Source organism: Cricetulus griseus, chromosome 2 (genome assembly GCF_003668045.3).
Source record: "Cricetulus griseus strain 17A/GY chromosome 2, alternate assembly CriGri-PICRH-1.0, whole genome shotgun sequence".
Classification (NCBI taxonomy): Eukaryota; Metazoa; Chordata; class Mammalia; order Rodentia; family Cricetidae; genus Cricetulus; species Cricetulus griseus.
The window spans coordinates 437,464,251-437,480,378 of record NC_048595.1 but is presented as its reverse complement, the minus strand read 5'-3'; the positions used below and the strand labels follow the sequence as shown (position 1 = coordinate 437,480,378).

Below are 16,128 nucleotides of genomic sequence, written 5' to 3'. Positions count from 1 at the left end.
CATGTAACCTAAAAATGTATCTAATAGTGTTACAGGCCACAAGCATCGTACAATGAGATCTCAGTTGACAAAATCACAAGGCTGACCCAGCCAGATCATCATGCATTCCGTTGGAGGAAACCCCACTTGCAAAGCCCTGGGGATACCTGCCTTTTGAATAGTCACTGATATCTCTGTAGAACCCTTGCAAAGTCATAGCACTCCCCTTTTCCATAGTGGGATTCATCCCAAATAACCCCAGCAGTGTACTAGTCATTCTACTTTAAGTCATCTTCAGACTTTTATTTATCAACAGTTTACACTAACCAAGGAGAGAGATTTATACACCTTTAAAAAAAAAAAAAAACTGAAAAAGGGTGAGATGTTGGAGGCCTTTATCATTTATTACAGAAGTAGCAATTAATATTCTAGGCATCAACTTCAGAATATTTGTTACTATGAATTTAGCTGTATATAGAATATATACTGGGTATTTTGTATTCTCAAATAGGCACCAGAGAAAGGAGTTCCTTCTCACCGGAGTGTCAGCAGTAAGAGTGGCAGTCACCAGATCTCACACTACATACCCTTAGCTTTTCCTTTTGATATAGCGCTGAGAAGTCCCCTTTAATGATTTAACAGCAAGTCACATCCCCCCTGAGACTTAAGTTTGCCAGGACATTATGCAAGTCATGCCCGAGACAGACAGACAGACAGACAGACAGACAGACAGACAGTCACACACACACACACACACACACACACACACACACACACACACACAAACGAATGAGGCATCTGCCTTTCTCAAGACCCTATCCACCTTCACCTTCCTGGCTCTGAGAGATATGCATGCCCTATTGCCAGTGTTGTCAAATGTACCTGTGGATATAAAAACTAGAAGCCATGTGGGATGAAGAGGAACTTTTGGAGACCTTTTAGAAGAATTTTTTTAGAGAATTTTTAGAAGGAACTTTTAGATCTTAAGAGAACTTTAAGAGAGCTTTTAGAGAAAGAACTTTTGAGGACAGAACTTTTAAGAAGAATTTTCTTTTTTTTTTTTTTTTTTTTTTTTTTTTTTTGGTTTTTCAAGACAGGGTTTTTCTGTGTAGTTTTGGAGCCTATCCTGGCACTCGCTCTGGAGACCAGGTTGGCCTCGAACTCACAGAGATCTGCCTGCCTCTGCCTCCCGAGTGCTGGGATTAAAAGGCGGGCGCCACCAACGCCCAGCTAAGGAGAAATCTTAAAGAGGCCTTTTGCCTTTTGAGAGAGAACTTTTGGAAAGAACATTTCTTGAAGAACAAAAAGAGGAATGCGTGCATGAGCCAGTTTATTTCCTTTTGGCCCTCAGATGATACTTTTTTAGCAACCCCCAATCTACCTGCTGTAAGTCTCCTCTCTGAACCCGTGATATAATAGCTCACAACAAGCATTAACAAATCTAGAATATAGGAAAGCCTCATATACAATAAGGTTTAAAAACTGCTTCATGGGCTGCAGAAGTGGCACAGTGTTGTCCAGAGGACCAGACTTTTGATTTCTAGCACCCACATGGTGGCTCACAACCATCTGTATCTTTGGTTCTAGGGGATCTGACACCTACTATGTGCATGGTAAATACACATACATGTAGGCAAAAAAAGAAAGAAAGAAAGAAAGAAAGAAAGGAAGGAAGGAAGAAAGAAAGAAAGAAAGAAAGAAAGAAAGAAAGAAAGAAAGAGAAAGAAAGAAAGAAAAAAAGAACCAAAACACCTCATTTCAAAAACAAAAATTTTAATTCTGGTAAAAAGTTACTATCTCCTAGCTGGGCATAGTAGCACACACACCTGTAAACCCATCACTCAGAAAGCAAGAAACAAAAACTGCCAAAAGTTCTAAGCTAGCCTAGTCTACCTCGAAAGCTCCAGGCCAGCCAGAGCTACAAAGCAAGACTGCTATAAAAAAAAAAAAAAAAAAAAGTTAACATCTTTATCAGAAAATAGTGCTATGAAAATCATACCAGTAAGTATGCAAAGAGAACATTTTTCAAACTATTCCAATGGAACCTCTTCTAAGGTGTTTATGTGTCTTCCCAGGGAAAGGAACATTATGACCAAATAACTTCAGCAAGTTGGGAAGATTATGGTGCCTTTGGAAAGGATCATAATGCATACTATTTTTCGATGACAAGCTCTACAGAAAAAAAAAAAAAAAAACAATCACCTTTAAAAATAAAAATGGGGTGGAGAGATGGTTCAGAGGTTGGGAGCACTGGCTGCTCTTCCAGAGGACCCAAGTTCAAATCCCAGCACCTACATGGCAGCTCACAACTGTCTGTGACTCCAGTTACAGGGGATCTGACACCTTCACACCAATGCACATAAAATAAATTACATAAAAAAGTATGAGATCAAAAGAAAATGGGGGTTAAGGATAAAGCCTGGTGGCAGAGCTCTGGGATCAACCATTTAAACAAAACAACCCAAATAAGCAGCTGTGCTCTATGCCTGTAACAAACACCCAGGAAGCAGCAGCAGAAAAAATCAGGAATGTAAGGTCATCCTCAGTTACACAGAAAATTCAAGGCCTGCCTGGACATGAGACCCTTCCCCCACAAAAGACCCACAATAACAGAGCTACTGATCTATCAAAAGACTAATCATCCTCCACAAAACACACTTGATAAAACTTACCAGGAAAGGGGGATCCTTCAACTTTATACTACAATCTTTTTTATTATGTAAATCACTTTCAAGTGCAAACACAGCAGTGCTAAGTGAACAGGAAAATGTACTTCAGTTAAGCAGTCCATCTCAGCCAACTACAAATCTTATCACATTATCATATGCCTGGATCAACTGTTATTTACAGAATATTTTATTCCCTAAAAATACAAAGTGAAGCAAGAGCCCTTAAAAAGCTTTTCAAGGGCTGGAGAGATGGCTCAGAGGTTAAGAGCACTGACTGCTCTTCCAGAGGTCCTGAGTTCAATTCCCAGCAACCACATGGTGGCTCACAACCATCTGTTATGAGATCTGGTGCCCTTTTCTGGTGTGCAGATATACATGGAAGCAGAATGTTGTATACATAAGAAATAAAACCTTAAAGCTTTTCAAGCCGGGTGTGATGGTGCACACCTTTAGTCCCAGCATTTGGAAAGTAGAGGCAGGATGATCTGTGTTTGAGGTTGGCATGGTCTGTCTACCTAGTGAGTTCCAGGGCAATTAGGGGTGTTATACAGAGAAACCTGTGTCAAAAAAACAAAACAACAACAAAAAAAGTTTTTCAAAAGTGAGAACCACTACCAGAACTTTCAATTCCAAACAACTCACAACCTCTAAGCCTAACACAACTGGTAAAGACTGGACAAAGAATAAAAAGTCCTCCTGTAAAGGAGTGAAAACCAGAAGATCTGCATAGATTATACAGGTAAGCCAAGTTCCTGCCTGCCTGCCTGCCTGCCAGGAGTATCTAGAAGATAAACAGGCTGATAGTTTGCCAATAAGCAGAAAAGAGTTATTTAGAGCCAGGTGGTGGTGGTGGTGGTGCATGCCTTTAATCCCAGCACTGGAGAGGCAGAGGCGGGCAGATCTCTGTGAGTTCGAGGCCAGCCTGGTCTACAAAAGCTAGTTCTAGGACAGCCTCCAAAACCACAGAGAAACCCTGTCTCGAAAAACCAAAAAAAAAAAAAAAAAAAAAAAAAAAAAAGTGATTTAGATAGACAGACCAACAATTTCCTGAAGCCAGGCTAATTAGCAGTATGTTTGTAGCATGTGAATCAAGCAAGTCACCTGAGGAGTTGTTACTCACATGTGTCACCTTGTCTTGGGCCATGTTATAATCCCAGATAGGCCAAGAGGAGTTGCTCAGTCAATGCAGAAGCTTTATGCAAGCAGAGCATCAAACACCTGCCAGGAACTGCTGTCTCCACCCTGACTCTCCAGGTCTGGTCCTTCCACTCACTGAACCTTTGGTTCAGGTCCCCCCCCCCCCAAACAGCTCACAAGACTTCACAATTGTGACAATGCAACTCATGGGAGGCTTTGAGAACTTGTTAATCATTATCTGACTTAATTAAGTTGTACTTTACTACCACCTAACATCAGTTCTCAACATTTTGTAACTACAAAGGTAAAGAATTAGAAAACGGACTTTTTGTTGTTCACCTTTGCCCTATGCAGAGCACTTAAATAGTGTGAAATAATTCCAGGCACCTGAACATCGGGGAGACAAATGTGCAAGTGAGCGAGTCACATGCCCACAAGTTCTCACAAGAAACAGCCTTCGAGACCACAAACCCCAGAGGGAAAAAGGTAAGTCACACCCAACAACAGGATCATAGAAAGTAAGAGGACTAGAGACCTGAGGCGCTTCCAACATTACAGCCCAACAACAGGACCACAGAAAGTAAGAGGACTAGAGACCTAAGGAGCTTCCAACATCACAGCCCAACAACAGGACCACAGAAAGTAAGAGGACTAGAGACCTGAGGAGCTTCCAACCTAGGCCTCTTGGTAGAATCCAGGATGACTGAAGCCCAGAGTGACAACACTATTAGTCATCCTGCCAGAACCCAGCCCTGTCTACTGCCCACATGCCTCTCTCGTTCTCACAGGAGTGATGTAAAAAAATAAATGCTACCCATCAGCCTGACTAAACTATAAACTACTAAGCAATTATGATTATACAACTAAAGCAGTTTAAACAAACCATCTTTTTTGAAATTATAACATGTGGTTATTGTTTAGAAATCTATTAAAAATCCTCAACTGCCTTTATTTATAAACCTTCATTTTAATACACTAACTCAAAAGAGCTGAACAAGAAACCAAACCCTTACTGAGAAAAACAGTTTCAGATGATGAAGTAATGCTCAGCCCAGAGAGTTCCTATTCTGAAGTGGGGTGGACCTGGTTTCCAATCCCAGCTCAACTGCCCTTAGAGAAGTCGTTCACTTTAGTTTCCCATCTGTAATAATGAGACACTACTACTCACCTTAGGTGTGTCCAACATGTCAACAGGTAACAGTAGCCATGGGAAATTAATCTAGTAATTTTTGTTCATATCCCGTGAGTCTCATTTCGCCTTTAAACTGCATACCGCCACCCCAAACATAATTATGAACCCTTGTATACTAAAACAAAAAAAATGCATACTATGTGCTAAAGACTATTTAACATATACGGAATACAATTTCTGTCATTGTTTTAAAAAATAGATTAAAAAAAAAAGACATAAAGCACAAAAATTCCACTCAAGCAATCCACATGAAGAACAAAGGGACCCAGCTCCAGCTGCAGTTCCACAGCTCATAAGGTGTACAGTCCTGGGCAAGTGGCTGCACTTGGCAGAAAACCCTACCTGCAAAGTTAACCAAACACTGCTTCCAGGTGCAGTGAGCTTCAGTGTTTCCATCCGCAGAAAGAACCATTCTGACTACATTGTTTCTGAAGTTCTAAAGTATCTTCCACCCAGAACAGTCTATTATTAGCATCACAGAACTTATGATGTCTGGACAGTTAGTATGGGCCAGGCCCAAAACCCTCTCACCCAAGGAATCTAAGATAAAAGGGAGTTCAGGAACTTGCCTGGGTTATAACCCACTGAAGGAGAGGTAAGGATCCCAATCTAAGCACAGTGCTTTTAACCCAGAGATTTGCCCTGCCCTCCAAATCCCATGAACCCAAGAGTGGGCCAAACAGACTTGTAAACCTCAATCTGTTCAGGCTGTTTTCCCCTGTGCTTAATACAGCAGGATTTTGTAATCTGTGGAGGAAGAACTATGACCAACAAAATTAACAGCACTCTGTTAGAGGGCAAGCTATTGATCATTAAACAAGGCTATAAAGTAGCGACTAAACACCAAGCCACAAAAACTATGTTTTGTTTTTCAGGCAAACATTTTATTAAAACTAATCAATGAGTTGTCATGTTTTAACATTACTGTACTTCCTTAGTCAACAATATACCCATGCACCAAAGAATAACTACTCAGTAAAACCAGGCTGCCACTAAACATTGGTTAACTAGGTTTCCTTTCTTTGTAATAGCACGCTCATACACACACAGAATTGAGTGTGGTGGTACATGCCTGTAAGCCAGCACTTGGAAACTGAGGGAGGAAGACCATGCACTGGAAGCTAGACTGGTCTGCAACAGTGAACTGGAGGCCAACCTAGGCCACAATGAGGCCCTGTGCCCATTCCCTGCAGAACATGCACATATAAACAAGCACACATAATTCTACAGCTTACAACAATCCACTGAATCTGAGTATCAAGAGTAACAACGTCTCAACTTAGAAGAAACAATGAAGGAATTGGTATGTGATGGACACAGTCAACATAAATGGCCTGGGCAGGCTGTACCACTCTCCTTTGGGACTTCTTCACACCTGACTGACCTCTTGCAATTCTCTGCATGCCATTCCCCCTTCCTCTGCTAGTTTAAACTCACTGCTGTTATAGATCACAAGTCTATCTTCCTCCGCCCCTTCCTTCCTGGGGAAAGTTAAATGACAGCATAAGTTCTGTAAGATAAAAATGGCAAAAAAAAAAAAAAAAAGGTAGAGAACTATACACACCAACACACATGCCTATGCATACAGGATGCTGATTGCAATGAGCACCTTTAATCGAAGCTCTGTTACCAGGAACCTCAATAACTCTTCTCATCCTTGGATAGTCTGAGAAGCAGAAGCAAAACATTTACCGTCTTACCTCAGACTAGTCTACAAGTAAAGGTAGTAAAAATGCTGCCTCCATTTGTTCCCTCCACCATGTACACTGATTGACACAAGTGATTAAACCAGTTTGTGGTGGCCCCTGCCTTTAATCGCAGCACTAACTTTAATCTCAGCACTAGAGGGCAGAAGCTGGTGGATCTCTGTTGAATTTGAGGCCAGTCTGGTCTAGACTTCGAAGACAGAAACCCATCCTCAAAAACCAAAAAGAAGACAAAAACAAAACAAAAAACCCAAGAACCAGTTCCATAGTCAAGACTACTCTATTCAGGAACGATGCCACACCACCACATGTCTGTTACCCCAAGCACTCACTCAAAGGAGGAGGAAGCACAAGGGCCATTGAGATTGGTGTGGGCTACATACCAGGACCCCAGATAAAACAAAAAGCACAAAAATAAAACCACACAAAGTTTAATCACAGGGTTTCTCTGCGAAACAGCTCTGGTGGTCCTGGAACTCACTCTGTAGACCAGGCTGGCCTAGTCTCAGAGATCCGTCTGTCTCCCCAGTGCTGGGATGATAGGTGTGTGCCACCACTGCCTGGCTCACACGTTCTTTCACTAAAGGTTCAGATATCAGTCTTCTATGACAAAAGCCAAGAGAATGACTATATGCTCTCACGAAAATTCAACTACCTGGTCTGCCCTGCACACACACAAATACAGTTTCTTCACACCTCTGGAATGAAACATCCAAAGTCAGAAGTAACCTAGTCCAGGGATCCATGAAGATTCCATTTTCCCAAGCTTTATCATTATGATGTAATTTTATCTACAAATTTTGCTACTATCCATATTATCTATGACATTCCTATTTATATAATACACAGGAGTGCCCATAAAAGCAAACACCTTATTAAAACATGAGCGGAGCTAGTTCCAAAACAGCCTCCAAGCCACAGAGAAACACTGTCTCAAAAGAGGCAAATGGATTGTTTAAAAGAGGTTAAGATTTACAACATCAACAATAGACAGTACCTGAAATTTTGGCCTGCTACTGGGTTTTATCTTGTATCTTTTGCTTGTTGGGAGGGGAGTGTGATTTTGTGTGTCTGCATCTATACTTAAATATTTATACAGCCTGCAAGAAGTATCAACAGTCAGTGATCAACTTCTCAGAAAAAGTAATTGCTACAAAAATCTATACTTGACACAAATTGACCAAAAGAAAAGCTTTGAGTATTACAAAATAACAAAGATGTTATATAGTATATACATTCACATAAGACAAATAATAAAACCAAACCCATTTAGTAACTGGACTTTTCAAACTATTTCACATTAATCATATGAAAACCAAAGTCTGCAGGGTATGGTGGCACACATCTGTAACCCCAGTATCTGACTAAAGCAGAAAGATTACCACAAATTCTAGGCCAGCCTAGGCAACAAAGTTAAATTCAGGCCAGTCTGAGGTTCTGAATGAGACCCTGTCTCAAAAAAACAGGAACAGGCCGGACTTTGGTGGTGCATGCCTTTAATCCCAGCACTCGGGAGTCAGGGGCAGGCAGATCTCTGGTCTATAAGCTCCAGGACAGCCTCCAAAGCCACAGAGAAACCCTGTCTCAAAAAACAAAAACAAACAAACAAGACAGGAACAAAGATGGGTGGTGGTGGTACATGCTTTTAATTCCAGCACTCGGGAGGCAGAGGCTGGTAGCGGAGTTCAAGGTCAGCCTGTCTCTGAACCCTGTCTCTGAGGGGAAAAAAAAAAAAAAAAAAAAAACTACTTTATTATCTCATTTTCTATGTTATTTAGAAAAAGAAACAGGGACTGTAAAAATACATTTTAGAATGGAAAACTGATTTTAGAATGTAAATAGCTGATTTAATAAGGGACCTACAGTCTAAAATGCCAATAAAACTAAACTAAGCTACCTTAAAATTAAAAAAGCCCCCCCATGTCAACCTATCATTTCACTGAGAAATTTCTTATGACAATAGGAAACATATTCAGCCTGAATCTTCCTAATGTCATAATAAAAAAGCAGTTACCTCTGTGGTCAGCCCTAGCACAGAGGTATCTTTAATAGTAGGTAGAGGATAGGAAGGGCCACAGCATTACAGTGTATGGGAGACAGTGTGTTAGCCATGGATGTAATCTTTTCACACACCCTTCTTCTAAGGAAAACGTTAAAAACTGTGTACATATGTGGGAATGTGAACACAAGCTCTGGTGTCAGTGGAAGACAAGAGTGGGGTGGAGCTGCTGGAGCTACACAGGCAGTTGTGAACTGAACTGGATTCTAGAAACACAACAGAGACAGAACTGAGGTCCTCTGCAAGAGCAGTGCACACTCTTAACCACTGAGCCATCTCTCCCTGCCCTTGGTGCCCTTCTAAAAGTACGTCTGCTATGTGCTCTTCTATATGTTGCCAAATAAAAATATATTAAATAAGTAGCAATGAGGTCCAAACTTTGAAGAGAAGCTAATAAATACACTTCAAACAAGAAACTGTAAGTAAAAATGCAACCTTGTCAGGTAAAAGGCACTTGGGAAAGCTTCCAGATTCATGCCTGCAATCCCAGCATTTAGGAAGCTGAACTGGTAGAACTATCTGGAGTTTTGAAGCTAGCGTGGCCTCCACATCAAGTTCCAGGACAGCCTGGGCCAGAGTAAGATGGTGTCTCAAAATACCAATAAATAAACAAACAAATAAATGCACAGTATGTTTCTTTATGTAAAGAAAATATACATATTAAAAGACCAAAAAAGGAAATATGCAAAATTGCTGATAGCAACAAAATCTAAGTGGTAGGATTAAGACAACAACAACAACAACAACAGCCCAGTGGTTTTTATAATTCTAGCACCTGGAAGTCCAAAATAGGAGGATGGCAAGTTGCGAAGGACCTGAGCTACACAGTAAGACCCTGTTTCTAAAGATGGGTGTGGGGTGGGGAGATAGGGAAGTAGAGAAAGGAGAGATGGGCTCCTACTTCCACATTTCAAAGAGCATGTCTTTAAAAAGGAGAGAGAGAGACAGAGAGACAGAGAGAGATAGAGAGAGAGGGTCTCACTGTGTATCTATCTGTCTGGCCTGGAGTTCCTTATGAAGACTAGGTTGGCCTCATGCTCAGAGATCGCCCAGCCTCTGCCTCCCAAGCCCTGAACTAAAATGTACACCACTACCATCAACTATATCATGACTTACTTTGATAAAGGAAAATGTAAAAGTGAAAAAAGCAAGTATTTCCTTGCTCATACAAGAGTTTACTAAGCCAATAATAACTTCTAAGTCAATTCCACAAGCTATATACTGTACGCTTCCAGCAGTTACTAATTACTTGCTAGTTTGTGGGGGTTTTTTTAATTTATGAAATAGAGCTTAAAAACTTTCACTTCGGGCTCTCCAATATTTTCATAACTAAAAACAAAAATTTAACCCTTTTAACAAAGGGTGTATGTTCAACTGTCTGTCTGTTTAAGCTATTGCTAACAATTTTTAAAAATTTTTATAAATTGGCAGTTTAAATTTCAATTCCCACACACAGGTCCAGAAGTTCTGATGCAATTTTAAAGAACTCGCTAACACGGAACACCTTGTGTGTGCAGAGGTGGTTAGTTTAGGCACCTCTTCCCATAACTTCTGACAAAAGGTATTTTCCTTGGCTTGGCCATAGATTTACTTAAATATCCAGGAAGCTGTCAAAAATCGATCTCAAACGGCATTATACTTAAGGAACAATGTCAACTCCTGACTGTGGCCTTCTCTGCTCTGTCTTTCACGAGAGCGCCTTTAATGTGCCCTAGCATACATTTCCGGCTTCATGAGTCACTGAAAAATGAGTTCTAAGTTTTCCGTGGAAGGTCGCTCAAACAGCTCCTCTACACCATTCAAAGATCTGACCCCCAACTGCCTCTCTAGACTACCCCGCCGATCGCGGCACTCGACGATGGAATTAGCAACATTCCCATGCTCTTTGTACCTTTGTCCTCTACAGCTTGGTTGCCCCTCCACGCCCTTCTCTGCAACCTCCTTCTCCCAAATCCAATCGAGCCTTCCAGACCCGGTTTAGCACCGCCTCGCCCAGGAAACCTCCCAGATTCGTGGGAAGGCGGAAACAAACGATCGACAGGTCTGGTCTTCCCCGAACACCTTTCCAGCAATTGGTAGTTCCTCAACAGGACTTATCTGTCCCCCTCCTGCCTGGTATCGTGGCTATTTGTGTACTCGTCTTATCTCTCACATCACGACGTTAAAGCTCCCCAAGGGAGGCCACCTCCCGGCCCGGTTCACCTCGGAGTCGCTACGGCACCGGCACGCAGTCGGCGCTTTGGATTGCTCCAACCGAACCCGGGAACGCGCCGAACGCACAATTCCTAGCCAGAAATCAGTTAGGCATTTTCCTGAATGGTTCCCTGTAAAGACAGTGCCCGCGTCCCGCTAACAGAGAGGCTGCGCGGAGCTCGGGGACTAGGTGCTCCAAGTCCCCGGCGCGGCGGGAGTGACAGCTGGCCGGACCAGCTCTCCTCAGGTCAGCCGCAGCCCCGGCCGGCAGGGCCCGGGAGCCTAGTACCGGCGAAGACAGGGGCGGTGCCCGGAGCTCCGGCTGACCCGGGCCGCTCCCCGCCGCGCCGCTGCCGCCGCCACCCGGGAAAATGGAGGCGGGCGCGGGCGGAAGCGGCGGGCGTCCGCGTCGCGAGCAGGGCCGGGCCGGGACTCACGGGGCTGGGCCGGGCCAGGGAGCTCCCTCTCCTTGTCGTCGCCGTCCCCGTCCTCGGCCGCCGCCGCCTCGGGCTGCTCGCTCGGTCCCCGCGGCGCGGCTCGGGCGCTCCGGCCCTCCGTTGTCCTCCGCCCGCAGCTGCTCCCGGCGACGGGCTCCCGCGGCGGGCGGCGGCGGCGGCGGCTGCGCGGGCGGACGGTGGCCCAGGCGGTTCCCGCGGTGGCCGCCGCGCTGTTGCGCTCGGTGTGGATGCGGCTGTGGCTCTGAGGCCCGGCACCGCCTTCGCCTCTGAGGTCTCCTCCGCCTTCGCGCGGCTCCTGAAGCCCCGGACTCTCTCAGGCCGCGCGGCTCCTGGCGCCCCGCGCCCAGCTCCTGCTCGAGCCCGGCTTTGACGTGCGCACTGCGCAGCCGCCGAAGGTGCGACGTCGGGCGGCGCTGCAGCGCCCTCTGCAGCCTCGGGCGCCCCCGGGCGCCCGGGAGGACTCAGGACGCCTGAAACGCAGGCGAGAGAAGAGCTGGGGTCACAGAAAAAAGCTTCAGAAGCCAATGTGCTCCCCCCTCCCCCCCACCCTCTTGCTGGTTGGTACTCAGCACCCTCCTGGACGTCTGAGCCCTTTTCCTGGAGGAACACACGCTCGCTTCCTCAAGTCTTAAAACTTCATTTCTGTGGAGGGCTCGAAAATGTTCAAAAGGATTCTTTCATGTCTGCAACTTCATTTTAACATCTCCTGACAGAAACAAACAAAAAAGTGATGTTCCCAAGAAATAGGATTCAACCAAGGTACAAATCCTACTTCCAGAGAGAGTGTAGCAGTACATGCTGGTAATTCCAGGGCTAATCCAAGTGAACTCAGGATTAGGAGTTCAAGGTCAGCCTATGCTATGAAGGTCCGGGCCAACCTGGGCTGTGTGAAACCCTGTCTCAAATAAATAAATAAATAAATAAATAAATAAATAAATAAATAAATCGCCTTCGATCCCAGCACTGGGTTGGCAGAGGCAGGTGGATCTCTGTGAGTTCGAGACCAGCCTGGTCTACAAGAGCTAGTTCCAGGACAGTCTCCAAAGCCACAGAGAAACCCTGTCCCAAAACCCCCACTCCCCACCCACCCCCCAAAAAGAAAGGAAGGTGATAATAGCCTCCTGTGATGACGTCTCTACCTGAGAAAGGGAAGCTATTCGTAGGATTTGGAGCTGGAAAGGGGCAGGTTTTGACATTTTGAAGGGTTTTTTGATCACTGTGACTGAGGTATGAAGATGTGACTAAACGGGCCTGAGGAATTCCACAAGCACAGTAGTTAGAGGCTGTTGAAGCCCTCTAGTAGGGTTGGAGGGGTCGAGTACTGATCTTGTCTAGAATGTGGTAGGTTCTAAGAGAGACCAGACCAAGAGGAGGGAGACCACGAGGGTGACACACGCCTATTGTGTCGCATGCACCAGAGAATACCACTCAGTCATGGGTTCAAGCCAGTAGAAAAATCTTTATTAGGAGCCGGTGACTACACTGGGTATTCAGGACCAAAGTGCAGTCCCAAGCCTTTCTCAGGATGGGCTTTTAAGCACAAAAATAATATCCTGGGTTACACACCTCAGTTAACAAGAACAGTTAGCCAGAAGCAGAACTACAGAAGCCAAAAAGCAAGGACTTTCCCAGAACTATAGATAGACTTTGATGGATTAGGTCTTTGTTCTCATTTTGGCTGATGTTGCTGCCTATGTCCTGGGTTTAAGACCCGAATAGCACTTCCATCGTGGTGTCAGTTGTAAACAGGACCTGTTTTACTATAATCCCAGTACTAGGGAAGTGGGGGCTGCAAATTTGAGGCTAGCCTGATCTACATAGTGAGTTCCAGGGTTCCAGGACCACATAGAAAGAGCTTGTCTCAACCCATCCCCGTGTGTGTGTGTGTGTGTGTGTGTGTGTGTGTGTGTGTGTGTGTGTGTGTAAATCAGGTATAGTAGTGCACACCTGTAATCCTAGCACCTGAGGGTGGAAGGGAGAATGAAAAAACCAAGGTTATTCTTGATGTTTCGGGGTGACCATGTCTCAAAAAACAAACAAAAAAAAATCAGTATGTTAACACTTAAAATCTATTCAACCAAGCTTAGTTCATCTCAAACATCCTGAAAACTTCTAGGGAAAACTAGGCAAACTCTCTAAGAGGCCTTCAAGTTTTGGAGGGCAGTTGACAAGAGTTGTCCTGCACCTCCTCTCTCTAACTGTGGAGGGGTGGAAGGTGGGTGTAGCCTTTGGCCTTTTGCAAGTGAAATTCATGGGACAACAAATGTTACCTAATTCTGAAACTCAGCTCGCTAAAGACTCTGCTTCCCACATAGTTCTGGGTGTGTTGTCACTCTTTTGTTTGTTTATAAGACTTTTGTTAGTGGTGTTTGTTTGTTGGCACAAGGTCTTATTTCATAGCCCTAGCTGGTCTGAGATTTACTTTGTAGACTAGGCTGGCTCGAACTCACAGAAATTATCTGCCTCTGCCTCCTGCGTGCTGATATCACGAAGTGCATTATCCCACCGGACTCTCTTCAGTTTGGGGGTTTTGTTGTCGTTGTTGTTGTTGTTGTTTGGTTTTTAGAGACGGGATTTCTCTGTATTGCTTTGAATGTTGTCCTGGGCAACAGGCTGGCCTAGACCAGGCTGGCCTCAAACTCACAGAGATCTGATTGCCTCTGCCTCATGAGTGCTGAGATTAAAGGCATGCACCATCACTCTCTTTGTTTTAAGATGAAAGTTTTGTTTTCATTTCTGTTGTATCCACAAAAACATGCCAAGACTCAGTTTCCCATAGAATAAAAGAATGTGTAGGGTGGATAATTCCATGTGCAGAGTTGGGACTCCTTTGCTTGATAGCTCAGACTCGCATTCCTTATTAACCTGTTAACTTGGATAAACCTACAACAGCTAAGAATTCTACCAGCAAGACAGTAGAAATTTCCAGAACAGGGATTGTTAACAAATTCTAATTTGTATTTGGCCACTTGAATTTATACCGCAAAGATATTTTCCATATTCTGTTGGGGGTCTCTGGAAAGCTGTTTCTACTAAACTATTTCTCTGTACATGCTACTGCTTTCTGGAAAGTTCTCCATCTTCATCTTGAAACTTTCTCAGGGGTCCTTTGTTTTCCTATGCTGTGTCCACAGAACACAGGGTCGTAAGTCTGGGCTGTTGTCATTGTCTCCTCCTGTGATCTTCCATCATCCTCTTCTCCCTTTCCGGGGCTGGGCTAGCTACAGGATAGAGGCACTTCCCTGCCTTAATTAGACCATCTAGGAAAGGACTTTGGAGCCTGACTCATCGCTTCCCTCCCACCCCACCCAGAGCCTTCACTCACCTGGCTATGCCATTGCAGCTCCTCCTATTGGATCCAGGCCTCTCACACGCTGTCCCAATGACCTTCACTTCCACTCCACTCAGCAGCCATTAGCTAGCCCTGCCCTGACACTGCAGTTTCCAGAATGGCTCTGCTCCTGAAGTTTGAACTCTACAGCACTCCCCTTTGCTTCCTTTCTCGTCCACCCACCTGTCCACACCCTCAGACTCACCGAACCTGTTCCGAATCTCACTAGAATTTGTTTATTTGACATGCTTCTTGAGAGTAAGTGATAACCTCCAATGATGGGAACGAAGCATTGGCTGATACGTAGTCGCACTCAGCATCCAGCAAAGACACTTGGGGCAAATGGGCGATTACAGGGGAGAGAAATGCAAAGTCTATAAAAGAGCTACTAAATTGAATAATGGGGTTCATGTTCAAAGGAAGACATGCAAGTAGCTCTAAAAGCATGGTAGGTCTGAGGACCTGCTGATGTTGCACAAGTAGTTTTATATATAGAGATGGAGTTGAGGACGGGAAGATAGGGATAGATGAAATTGGAATGATAAACAATTGCAATCATGAAAAACTAAATCCTCCATGCTAAGGAACCTGGTCTTCAGTGTAGATGTACTAGGAACATGGCTAGGTTTGTTTTTTGTTTTGTCCCCCCAGGGCAGTATTTGGGGTGAAATCCAAGGCATTGTTCATGCTGAGCATGCAGTGTACCCAGAGATATACCCCCAAACCATGTTCAAATGTGTACTCTGGAATCCCACACACCTCTCTAATCAGACTTACACAGAATGACAGGAGAGCCAGGAGGGTGAGACCAGTAGGAAGCTACTCTTTTTCAGGCAAGAGGCCATGAGCTGGAGCGGGGTGGGTCTGAGCTAGGCTGGATATTTTTAAAGGATAGTAAGAAATGCTTTGATGAAGATAAGAAGGAATGAAGACTCCAGGAAGAAAACCGGTTTTGCTCTGGAAAACCGCTTGGATAATAGGGCTATTTACTTAGATGGGCATTATCTGGAAGCAATCAGAAGCCAGGAGGAAAACCAGGAAAAGCATTGTGTCACACAGGAGTGACTCGGGCAGAGTCTGCTCCGAAGTCTAAAGCTACTAGAAGGAGAAGAACTAGGAGGTCTGAGGGAAAACCTGCTGGGCACAGCAACAGCTTCAGGATAGAGTCACAAGTGAAGAAAACCTAAGACATGACAGGGAGAAGTGAGATAGAGCCACGAAGTGGTGGTGGTGCACACCTTTAATTCCAGCACTCGGGAGGCAGAGACAGGCGAATTTCAAGACCAGCCTGATCTACAAGAGCTAGTTCCAGGACAGCCTCCAAAGCTACACAGAGAAACCAACCCTATCTTGAAAAACAAAAGCAAACAAAAAAAAAAAAAAGAAGAGGGTGGCCCTGGGACC

The 16,128-nt window shown here is 44.4% G+C and overlaps 1 protein-coding gene across 1 annotated transcript in view; it reads right to left on the bottom strand.

Annotated features, from left to right (window-relative positions):
* The window catches only part of Cab39 (calcium binding protein 39), a 75,143-nt gene extending 63,636 nt beyond the window's left edge, over window positions 1–11,507 (bottom strand). Inside the window, exon 1 of the mRNA XM_027397438.2 lies at window positions 11,373–11,507. The gene's annotated coding sequence lies outside the window, so the exon portion shown is untranslated. The remainder of the gene's footprint in view (window positions 1–11,372) is intronic.
* Window positions 11,508–16,128: the final 4,621 nt, after the last annotated feature.